This window comes from Hippopotamus amphibius, chromosome 1, assembly GCF_030028045.1.
Source record: "Hippopotamus amphibius kiboko isolate mHipAmp2 chromosome 1, mHipAmp2.hap2, whole genome shotgun sequence".
In the NCBI taxonomy this organism is placed as follows: domain Eukaryota; kingdom Metazoa; phylum Chordata; class Mammalia; order Artiodactyla; family Hippopotamidae; genus Hippopotamus; species Hippopotamus amphibius.
The window spans coordinates 76,655,300-76,665,488 of NC_080186.1; positions in this window are offsets into that span (position 1 = coordinate 76,655,300).

The following is a 10,189-nucleotide window of genomic DNA, read 5'->3' on the forward strand; positions in this document are numbered from 1 at the left end:
GCACGGCAAGCTTACGCTGCGGGCTAGGGAGAGCAAAAGGACACAGCACGGAATAGGAAACAGCTTATTCTGACATGCTAGCCACGGTGGCTTCAACTTCCCTTGGCCACCTCCACTAAAGGAACGTTCTTACCAGCCAACTGTATCTTCTTAGGCTCCTGTCACCCCCACCTTCTCTGTCTCACCAGGTAGAATCTTTTAGAGGCTTTTAAAAAGACCAGTGCCCAAGACCATCTCAAACCACTTGAATCAGATTCCACGGGAGTGGGACCAGGCAGGGATATATCTCCAGGCTCCCATGTCCTTCTAGATTGACAACAGCACTGTGTCCAGACCTGGCTCATATCTCCCTCTTCCCTACCTCCTTGGCCTGGCAGCGAAGGAAAGCTCCGGTTCCTGTTACCTTATTATGCAGAGCAATTCCTCTGTCTGTCTTTCTTACTTGCTCTCACTTACTTAGGCCTAAGCATATTAGGCCAGCTCTTCTCAAAATAATGAACAAATAAATGAGGTCAGTCATGAGGTGTTCCTATAAAACAGACTCCTTTTCCTCTGAAATGAATTGTGTCTCTCCCCTTACAGGGAAAACCACTGCAACTCTTAGCTTTTGTTTTAAATACCGTATTTCAATGATTTTAAGACTCAAATATTTTCTGCATTTTAACGTTATCTGAGATCAGATGTAGCTTATCATCAATGGGGTATCATAGTTTATTTGACAATGGTTGTTTTTTTTTTTTTAAAGTCCTTCAAGTAATGTAGATTTGATTTGAGGGGAGATAGTATAGCAATAACTTTTTTTAAATAAATTTATTCATCCATTTATTTGTTTATTTACTTATTTATTTATTTATTTTATTGGCTGTGTTTGGTCTTCATTGCTGCACACAGGCTTTCTGTAGTTGCAGTGAGCGGGGGCTACGCTTCATTGTGGTGCATGGGCTCCTCATTGTGGTGGCCTCTCTTGTTGCGGAACATGGCCTCTAGGCGCATGGGCTTCAGTAGTTGCGGCACATGGGCTCAATTGTTGTGGCTCACAGGCTTAGTTGCTCCGCGGCATGTGGTATCTTCCTGGGGCAGGGATAGAACCCGTGTCCCCTGCGTTGGCAGGCGGATTCTTAACCACTGCTCCACCAGGGAAGTCCCAGCAATAACTTTCTTAATCCTCTTGCCACAAGGGCTGGTTTTGCCAAGGAGTTTGGACTTTATGTCATAGGTAGGAGGGAGCCAACAAAGGGTTTTGAGTGAGGGAGTAACATGACAACGCCTGGCTTTCCAGAACCACTCTGTCCCATGCCTGTGGGAGTAAGGCCAGAAGGCTCCTCAGTGGAACTGGAAAAATCAGCCCTGCCTAGGGATGAGGGGATCCAAACTTGCTTCCTTGGGGACATGAAGGATTTCAATTCCCTGTGTTAAGGCCCATGTGGTCCAGGTGGTATCCTCAGAGAAGGCCCATCAGCTCTCTCCTAAGTGGCCTGAAGAGGTAGCCTTCACTGCCTCCACCTGCAGGGCTGGCTCTCTCGCCAGGCCAGGACTTGATGCCAGTGGTCTTCTCCACCTGGGGCCTTCTTCCCCAGGCATCCCAATATTTACCAGGCATACACAAGAGACCTATGTATAAACCACAGGATGTCCGTTTGTTAAGTTCCAAAGGGAAATAAAGATGGCAGACAGACAGCACACTCTGGTAGAGAGATCAGACCATTCCTTCCCTGAAGGCAAATTACCAGCAAAGCCAAGTTGTCACGAGAAGGCCAAATGATTCACTTGTAATGAGAAAATCAGCTTTCAAGAGTACTGAAAGTTCACACCAGCCAGAGCACCTTGTTCTTTCTCTGTTAAGAAATGAATACAGAAGCAGCCAAATCATCCAGCAGAGACTTAGTGAGCAAGGAATCAGGGCAGGGATCATGGTTAAGCATTAGCCACGTCTTGCAGCTGAACTGCTTGCATTGCTCTCCCCGCCTAGAGGGGCTGCTGTGCCCAGTGAACCCCATCGCTCAGGTCTGCCGGCCAAGCATGCTTCTTGCCTGGACGCTGAATGGATGGACATCGCCAGCACTTGCCCGAGACTCATCATGTTCAGCTTCCAAGGCTGACCAGTGCCTGCCTCTGACAACGTGGCCCTCCCACCCCCCAGAGTAACTGGGGCTTTGTTTCCTCCCTCAAGGTCACAATCAAGCCCAGCCTCCACTATCCAAGAACACATTTAAACACAATCTCTTGGATTTTTCCCACAAATGGCTTATCTCAACTTCCGTGTGTGTACTTCAATGTTTAACCCTTCACAAATTTATTTACAAGCTCTTCAGACTCCTGGCTGTCACTTCCTGGGGACAAGCACCAGGAGGAAATGGTCTTCTTTATAATAAGGAACTTAATTCCCCTTTTTCATCCTGGGCATGGAAACCCTCCCTCCTCCTAGTCTGGAGTAGCCTACAGGACTTGTGAAATAAGCTGGATTTCATACACAGGAGAGAGGAATACCAGTGCTCATAGCCCAGGGAAGTCTCGTAAGTAGCCTCAGGCCAGGGATGGATTTTGTTGGGTCTACACTGCAGGGCTCATCTTATCGGAGGGTTAACAACATAGACCTTGAAGCCACACAGAGCTGGGTTCCAATCCTAGCTTTGCCTTAGAGACAGCAGTCAACCTCTCTGAGCCTTGCCTTTAAAATGGGATAATAATATCTGTATCTCCTGGAAGGATGAAGTAAAACAGTAACACACAGTACTTGACATACAGTAAGCATTGTTGCCTTCTCTTTGCCTTCTCAGTTTTTCTCATTATTGGAAATTGTCCCATAAAAGCCTTAGACCTCCACAAAAATCTCCTCTTCGCCCTCCCTGCCCACCCCCACCCACCAGGCAATTCAAAGCAGCGAGAGAGGCCTAGCAGTTACATTTTCTTCTTTTCTGTGCTTTTTTTAAACAATGTCTTATATACACCCTAATATTCACAGCTATGTATTTACTCCCAAGATTTACTTTAAAATAATGGGATGAGAAAAAAAAAAAAAATGGGATGAGGAAGGAGAAATGGAGAGTATAGAGGAAAGGCGACTGGCATGAGCTGACAGTTGCTGAAGCTGCATAGTGGCTACAAGGGAACTCATATACCATTTTCTGTACTTTTGGATATGTTGATAGTGGAAATTTTCCATATTAAAAAATATTTTTAGAAGAAAAAAATCATACTGATGAGTTTCTATTTGCCAGACAGCAGTTGAGGAGAGAGGGTTTGAAAGAAGAATAAGTTCAGGCCCTGCCAGTGAGGAATTCACAGGTTGGTGGGAGAGACAGGCGTGACAGTGGTCATTTCAAGCAGAGCAATAAGCGGACACAGTGCAAGTGGGGGCTCGATGGGGAACCTGGGGGAGAAGGGGGGCGGCTCCACAGCTTCTGCTCTCCCCCTAGACCACATTGCTGGCTTGCAAAACTGCATGTGAGAGGCAGCAGGCATGCAGAGAAGGACATGCCTGAATGGGCATCCTTCCCATCATGACGCACTTCAGGCACTGCCTCCACCAGAAGCCGCTTCACCCTCTCCCTTCCAAGCTGGGTTAGGTGCCTTCCTCTGAGTTATGTCTACCTTAGCCTTTATAACGCTGAATAGAGTGATTATATTGGGGGGGGAGGGGAGGGAGCGGTGAGGAGAAGGGAGGAGTCGACCCTGAAAACCTTATATAGTGCAAAGCTCCCATAACTCAGGACCAACTGTGACAGAATGGCAGGTATGTCCATCTACCAAATGATGGTGGCGCCCCCGTGTGGCAACATTGTGAACAGTATCTGCGAATGCCCAGGTTCACCTGCATTCAACTTAAGAAACTCTTAACCGATTTACTAGTTCAGAACCTTCTCATTTCTTCAATATTTGCACATAAATGAGACAATATATTTCTACCACATTCCTTCAAATCTGCAGCATAAATTAAAATTGCACATAACTTGACTCCTGAATTGTAATTATCTATTCTCTGACAGGGTCCTCTTCCTCACCTCTTTTTTCCCAGTTGACTAGAAGGAAGGAAGGAAAGAAGGGAAGGAAACAGGGAGGGAGGAAAAGAAGGAAGGGAGGGTAAGATTAGAGAGAAAGACTGTCTTCTCTTCCTCTTCTCCCTTCCCCACCCCCAAATGCAGAGGCATGTCATATGAGAATTTGACATTAGTGATCATCTTTTCTGTGCTGAGCAGTAATTGACATAAAAGTGAGGTTAAATCCTGATGCTGTCTAGCTCCCCCATCTTGGGATTGTCATTTGCTTTTCAAAAGCCTTCATTCTCCCGGCAATCATGTAGGAAGAGCAGTATCAACCGGACCTCTGAAGGGTCATAGAAGTGTCATATTAGATAATGCAGGAGAAAGCTTTTGAACACTGTAAAGCTGCAGACTCACGTTAGGGGTGTTGTGACCGGCTGACACAGGGCATGCACAGCCTGGCACTTCCGAGTGACTCATCGGCCTCTTATATGAGCCCATCTCACTAGGAGGCCCTGAAGGTGGCTGAGCTAATGTTTGCAAACCACTTTAAAGAAGAGAAGGGCTTTAAAACTGCTTCGATCACTTCCGGTTAGATGACCTCTTTACAAGAGTACAAAGAAGAGCAAATGTGGACTTTTCTCTTCCTTTTAATTTTCTTTCCAAAAGGGAGACAATTCACTCCATCATTAGTGTACACCATAGTGTTTGAATTAACCAATCGAGGGCAGAAGAGTTGGGGGTGGGTGGGCGGGGTTATTAAAAATATTATTATTGTTATTTTTTAATGGGAGAGCAATGTGTGCTTATTTTTTAAGTGTAAATGATATACAAATATAGAAAATAGAAGGGAAAAGCCCAACTCTTCTAAAGACCACCTCTACCCCTTCCCAGAGGTGGCCACTGTTAAGACAGATGTAAGAGCTTTCTGCGTATTTGGTCCTGCAATTTTCTTTTTTCACTTAACCATAAACAGTAGGGGTCTTTTTTTTTTTTTTTTTAACAAAGATGGAAATTTTTAAAGAAATTTAGAAGGCAATATAAATGTTTTACCAAGGGGACTGCTTATTCAAATCTGTTTCTTAAGCCAAAAGCGAGACTTGGAATGTTACCCTAGCATCTGAGGGGAAGGATGTCCTGTGCACACCTTTGTCACATGTTCGTCCTCCGAAACTAGAATGTGAGCTTCTCAGAACCTAGCACCATGCCCGGCACAAATCAGTGTTTGCCAAGTGAGTAAACAAGTGACCCTGTGATTCCCCATAATTAATCACCACTGGGCCCCTCTGTGCTTCACAGCATCTTGCTTTCCCAGCACTTTCACAGGTTGGGTCACTTTGGCCTCACAATAGCCCTCTAACTTGTGTCGCACTTCGTATTTCATTTTATGGTTATTTTACAGATGGGGAAACTGAGTCCTAGTGAAGTCACAGAGCTGGGCCTAGAACGCAGATGTCTTTCGTTGCACCCACTCTTTGTATTCACCAGTGCCTGCCTCTACTGTGTACAATGGTCAGAGGATAACAGAATAAGTTGAATGTCTACACAGCTGAAAGCTCGCTTTGAGGTGGTAAGGGTTAATCCTCTTCAGTGCTACTTTAGGTTGGGTACACCAAGCTCTATGAAGGCCTCTGGTCTGCAAACCATCTTCTGCCATCTGCTGGATGAAAGCAGCATTTCAGTCCTGCCGCCCATCAGCCATGGTAACAAGTTTCCATCTGTTAAGGACCTACTTAGTGCCATGTAATTTACATGTGTAATTTCTTTGGCTCCTCCAAGCAATCCTATAAGGTAGGTCCAGTCTTACCCCCATTTTCGGAATAGGCAACTGAGGTTTGCAGTGTTTAGGTAACCCACGTTTACATATACTAGTTTCCTAGGGTTACTGTAACAAATTACTGCAAACCTGGTGGCTGAAATAGGAATTTATTCTCTCACAATTATGGAGGCCAGAAGTCTGAAATCAAGGTGTCAACAGGGCCAGGCTCCTTCCAAAAGCTCTAGGGAAAACTTTTTCCTGGCTCTTCCAGCTTCTGGGGGCTCCAGGCATTCCATGGCTTGTGGCCACATCACTCTAATCCCTGCCTCCATCTTCACACGGCCTTCCTCTCTTTCTCCCTGTGTATCTCTCCTCTGTGTTTCTCTTATAAGGACATTTGTCATCTAATTTAGAGCTCACCAAGATAATACAGGGTGATCTCCCCTCAAGATCCTTAACTTACATCTACAAAAACCCTTTTTCCAAATAAGGTCATATTCACAGGTTCCTGGGGTAAGAAGGTGAGCATATCTTTCGGGGGTTGGGGGAGCAACCAGTCAACCGACTACCCTATGTTCTTTAGTTGATATGTTGCAGAGTCTATGCTCTTTATCATTGTTAGATGGGGTCAAGACTGTTGCGAGCAACCCTCCCCTCTGTGTCTCCTCTACCCCTCAGTCCTTCCCATTTTAAGTACCCCCCTTCTCTCTTTTCAGTGAAGGAAGAGGAAAAAAAAAAAAAAAAAAAAGCCTTGCACCCTGAGCCTCCCTGCTCTTGCTCATTGCATATGGTGACCGCATGATTTACTATCCAAATGAGGACATATTTGAGGATCAAAGAGTAAAAGTGAGCGTTAACAATTATACTGTGATGACAGGCACACTAGGACTGTGAGGGCAAAGCTAAAAGCAGGGGAGCCCTGCTAGGGCCCCTCCAGGGTAAGCTGCTCCTGCTGGCTTTCCCCAAGACTCCGTGCCTCTCTTTTCTTTTGCACCTGAAGTCAACTCCCTCCACGGGTACCTCCACCTGGCAGGTGATCAGGAGACACAGAGGCCCAGCAGACATGCACTAAATGAGGGCTGAATTCCCTTTTAAAATATTTGTTGAACATGGACTTTGTGCTGCTAAATCGCTGGCACGCAATCCCTGCCCTTGAGGAGTTTATAGACTAGCAAGGGAGTGGCCGACAGCCGGAAGTGTGCTAAAGATCTCTGGCTGCCACCCGAGGAGGAAGTTGCACGTGGGAAAGGCTCACTGGGGCAAAGGGGAAGGAAAAGGCCCCCAACACAGCTGATCCAGGTGTGCTAGCCCATCATCTCATGCAGCCCTCACAGTCCTATGAGGAAGGTATGGATCCATGTTCTATTATCAAAAATCCTCGGGGCCAGTGTGTTTTGGAATTCAGATACTTCTGGATTTCAGAGCAATAATGTGTTGTAAGCATTTTCTATTCTGTACCCTATGGTCTGGGGCTATACACCCCCTCCCATGAATATATTCACAACTCTATAGCAAAACATGTATATTCACATTAAATAAAATAAACACAGACTGTAAGAAGTTTCATGTCAGTTCAAGGAAGAATTTTATGGCAAATTAATTCAGATCAATTAGATTTCACTGTTAAATGAGTCAAGAAAAAAATGTCCATTTTTACAGCTTTGGGATTCGGGAATTGTAGATAAACAACTGTAGGGCTGTAGAATTTGCTCCAATTTGAAGACAAAGAAGCTCAGGCTCCGAGAGGTTATGAAACTTGCCCAAGACACACAGTAAGTGGTGCAGCTGGAATTGAACATTCATCTGCCTCCTGGGTCACCCACAGCATCACTCTGATTTGAGTTTTTTTTTGATTCAGGTAAGAGACCAGAGCCTGATCGTGAGCAATGTCATGGTTTCTGAGATAATACTGGCTGCTCTGTCCTGCTTGTCTTTGTAGAAACACTTGAACCAAAGCTTTAAGTCACATGGACATGCATGATCTTTTTGTCTGCCAGTGTTTGTGGTGTGCCATTCTTGAGGCATCTGCAGTGTGAATGATTCTGTGGTTTCAGGCCCAGGGGTGCAGTTCCTACTCATGAACTTGGAAGGGGCTTTAATTAAAAAGTCATGCAGAGTTGCTTAGACAGCAAAACCAGACAGCTCCTTTTTGTTGACCTACTTCAAACACATAGGATTACTTAAGTTTATAAAAAGAAAATACAGTCCTCAGGAGAGTAATAATTACTCCTAACAGTAACTTTAAAAGAAATGGTCTGATTAATAGAAAACACCAAATCCATGAATAATTTTAAATGCTTGCCTCCTCATCCATAGTGTGGGATCAGATTCCCTGACCTGGCACTCCCAACACATGCGCACACACACACACCCCCCCCATATACACACATCTCTCTCACACACACACCACATACACACACACACACACACGCATACACAGACACATGTACTCAACACACACACACACCCCACACACGCATACACAGACACACGTACTCCACATACACACACACACACCACACACACACACACACACAGATAATGAGCATCCTGTGCACGGTGAGGCTTGGGTGAATTTGTTCTCCCTGTCCCCTCTGCTGGGCGGTGGAGTGCTAAACCCTACTGGTCGTCGCTAACTCCAGCTAAAGTCAGCTGGCCAAGGAGTCAGGCTTGTCAGGTTTAACCACATGACTTATCACCACTTTTTGGCTTCCTGGAGTGAGAATTCACTCCAAGCCAACAAAGACGGTAATCTTCCTTCCATAGTTAAGCCCAACCCTACCCCTCTCCTCACAACTAGGTTTTCACCATTATTTTGTCTCTTGACACAAAAGATGACACGTCCAGAAAATTTCCTTAACAGGTCAGTTTTCTGTTGCTCACATTTCTGCAACAAGGAAAGAAGTAACAACCCACCTAAAACAATCCAGAGGTTTCCATTTCAAATTGCAACAAGGACAGTTATGATGATTGCTAACCTTACTGACTGAGCGGTTACTATGTCCCAGGCAACTCAGCGTGCTGTCTGATTCATCTTGGAAGAATGAAAGTGATCAAACTACAGCTTTCGGGACTGCACTGTATTGTATTCAAATAACAATAAACACTTACATAGCACTGTCATGTGCCAAGCACTGTTCTAAGTGCATTGTACGTAATCCTCTCACTGCCGCCCATGCAACAGCCCTATATGGTAGATACCTATGTAATGCCATTTTACAGATGGGGAAACACTAAGTAACTTGTCAAGGTCACACAACTAGAAAGCGGTGTAGCTGGAATTATGATTGAGATGCTCAGGCCCTAAAGTCTGTGTTTTTCCTGCTGCAGTGAGAACACTGTCTCTCTAGGGATGAGATCTATGTCTTATTCACCCCTGCATCCCAGCCCCCAGTGCTGGACCTGGCAGAAATACATGCTTAACACATGTTCAAAGAGAAAGGAAAAGAGGAATTGAAAGATGGGGGACGGGAAGGAAGGAGGCACCTGTTTCAGAGACATACCTGCACAGTGCTCCCCGTGGAAATGAAGGTCCAGGGCCAGTTAGAAACCAATGGCATTTTTCTGAGAAAGAAGAGCTGATGGATGCATCTTTGGGGGTTCGCTTCTATAAGCTGACTGTCTGCTACAACCCCACATAGGAGGGACCCTTTGCAACTTTACCAATGGCCCCAAAACAGAGTCTATCAGAATCTGCTCATGATCCCAACAGCAGGATTAAAAGGCCCTCCACGGACAGAGGTGTGATACGGGGAGCATCGACGCATAGCTAGATAGGGAACAATCATTCTGCTGGGTCCGTTCTCCAACTTACAGTATTTTCTAATATCTGTAAGGAAATATTTAGACTTGGAGATTGTGAAGACTATGCTGATGTAGAGCAAAAGCCAAACTGTGCAGAGAATCAGCCCACTATTTCCTCAGGGTTCCAGAATATCAGTCATACCTAATTAAGGTAGGTATCGTGTTCTATAGGAGTTATTTGTTTATTTCTATCTCTCATGCTAGCCCAAGTGTTCCTGAGGCGCAAGGACCTTGTTACTCATCCTTAGTATGGTGTAAGTGGTTAAACATGTGACTCGAGGAGCCAGATTCCCTGAGATAACATTAAGACCTCATCATTTACTGTGTGGTGTTTGGCAAGCTACCTAACCTCTCTGAGCCTCTCTTTTCTTATTTGTTGAGTAAGAAATAAGGATAATGTTTTCCATAAGGGAATTTCACTAGCTCTTGAGCTGCCTGGGAAAAGCCTTACTGGGGGAAAAGAAAAAACAATGGCACGAAAGTAGGGTTCTGCATGCATTATTTCATGAAAGCTTGATGATTAAGTGAGAGATTTATGTAAGTTGCTTAGCATAGTGCCTCACTCATACTGCATGTGACAAAGACTGTTTCCTAGTACCCACATTCCCCTTCTTTCTTTAGTAATAATGACGCCAAAGTTTTAGTG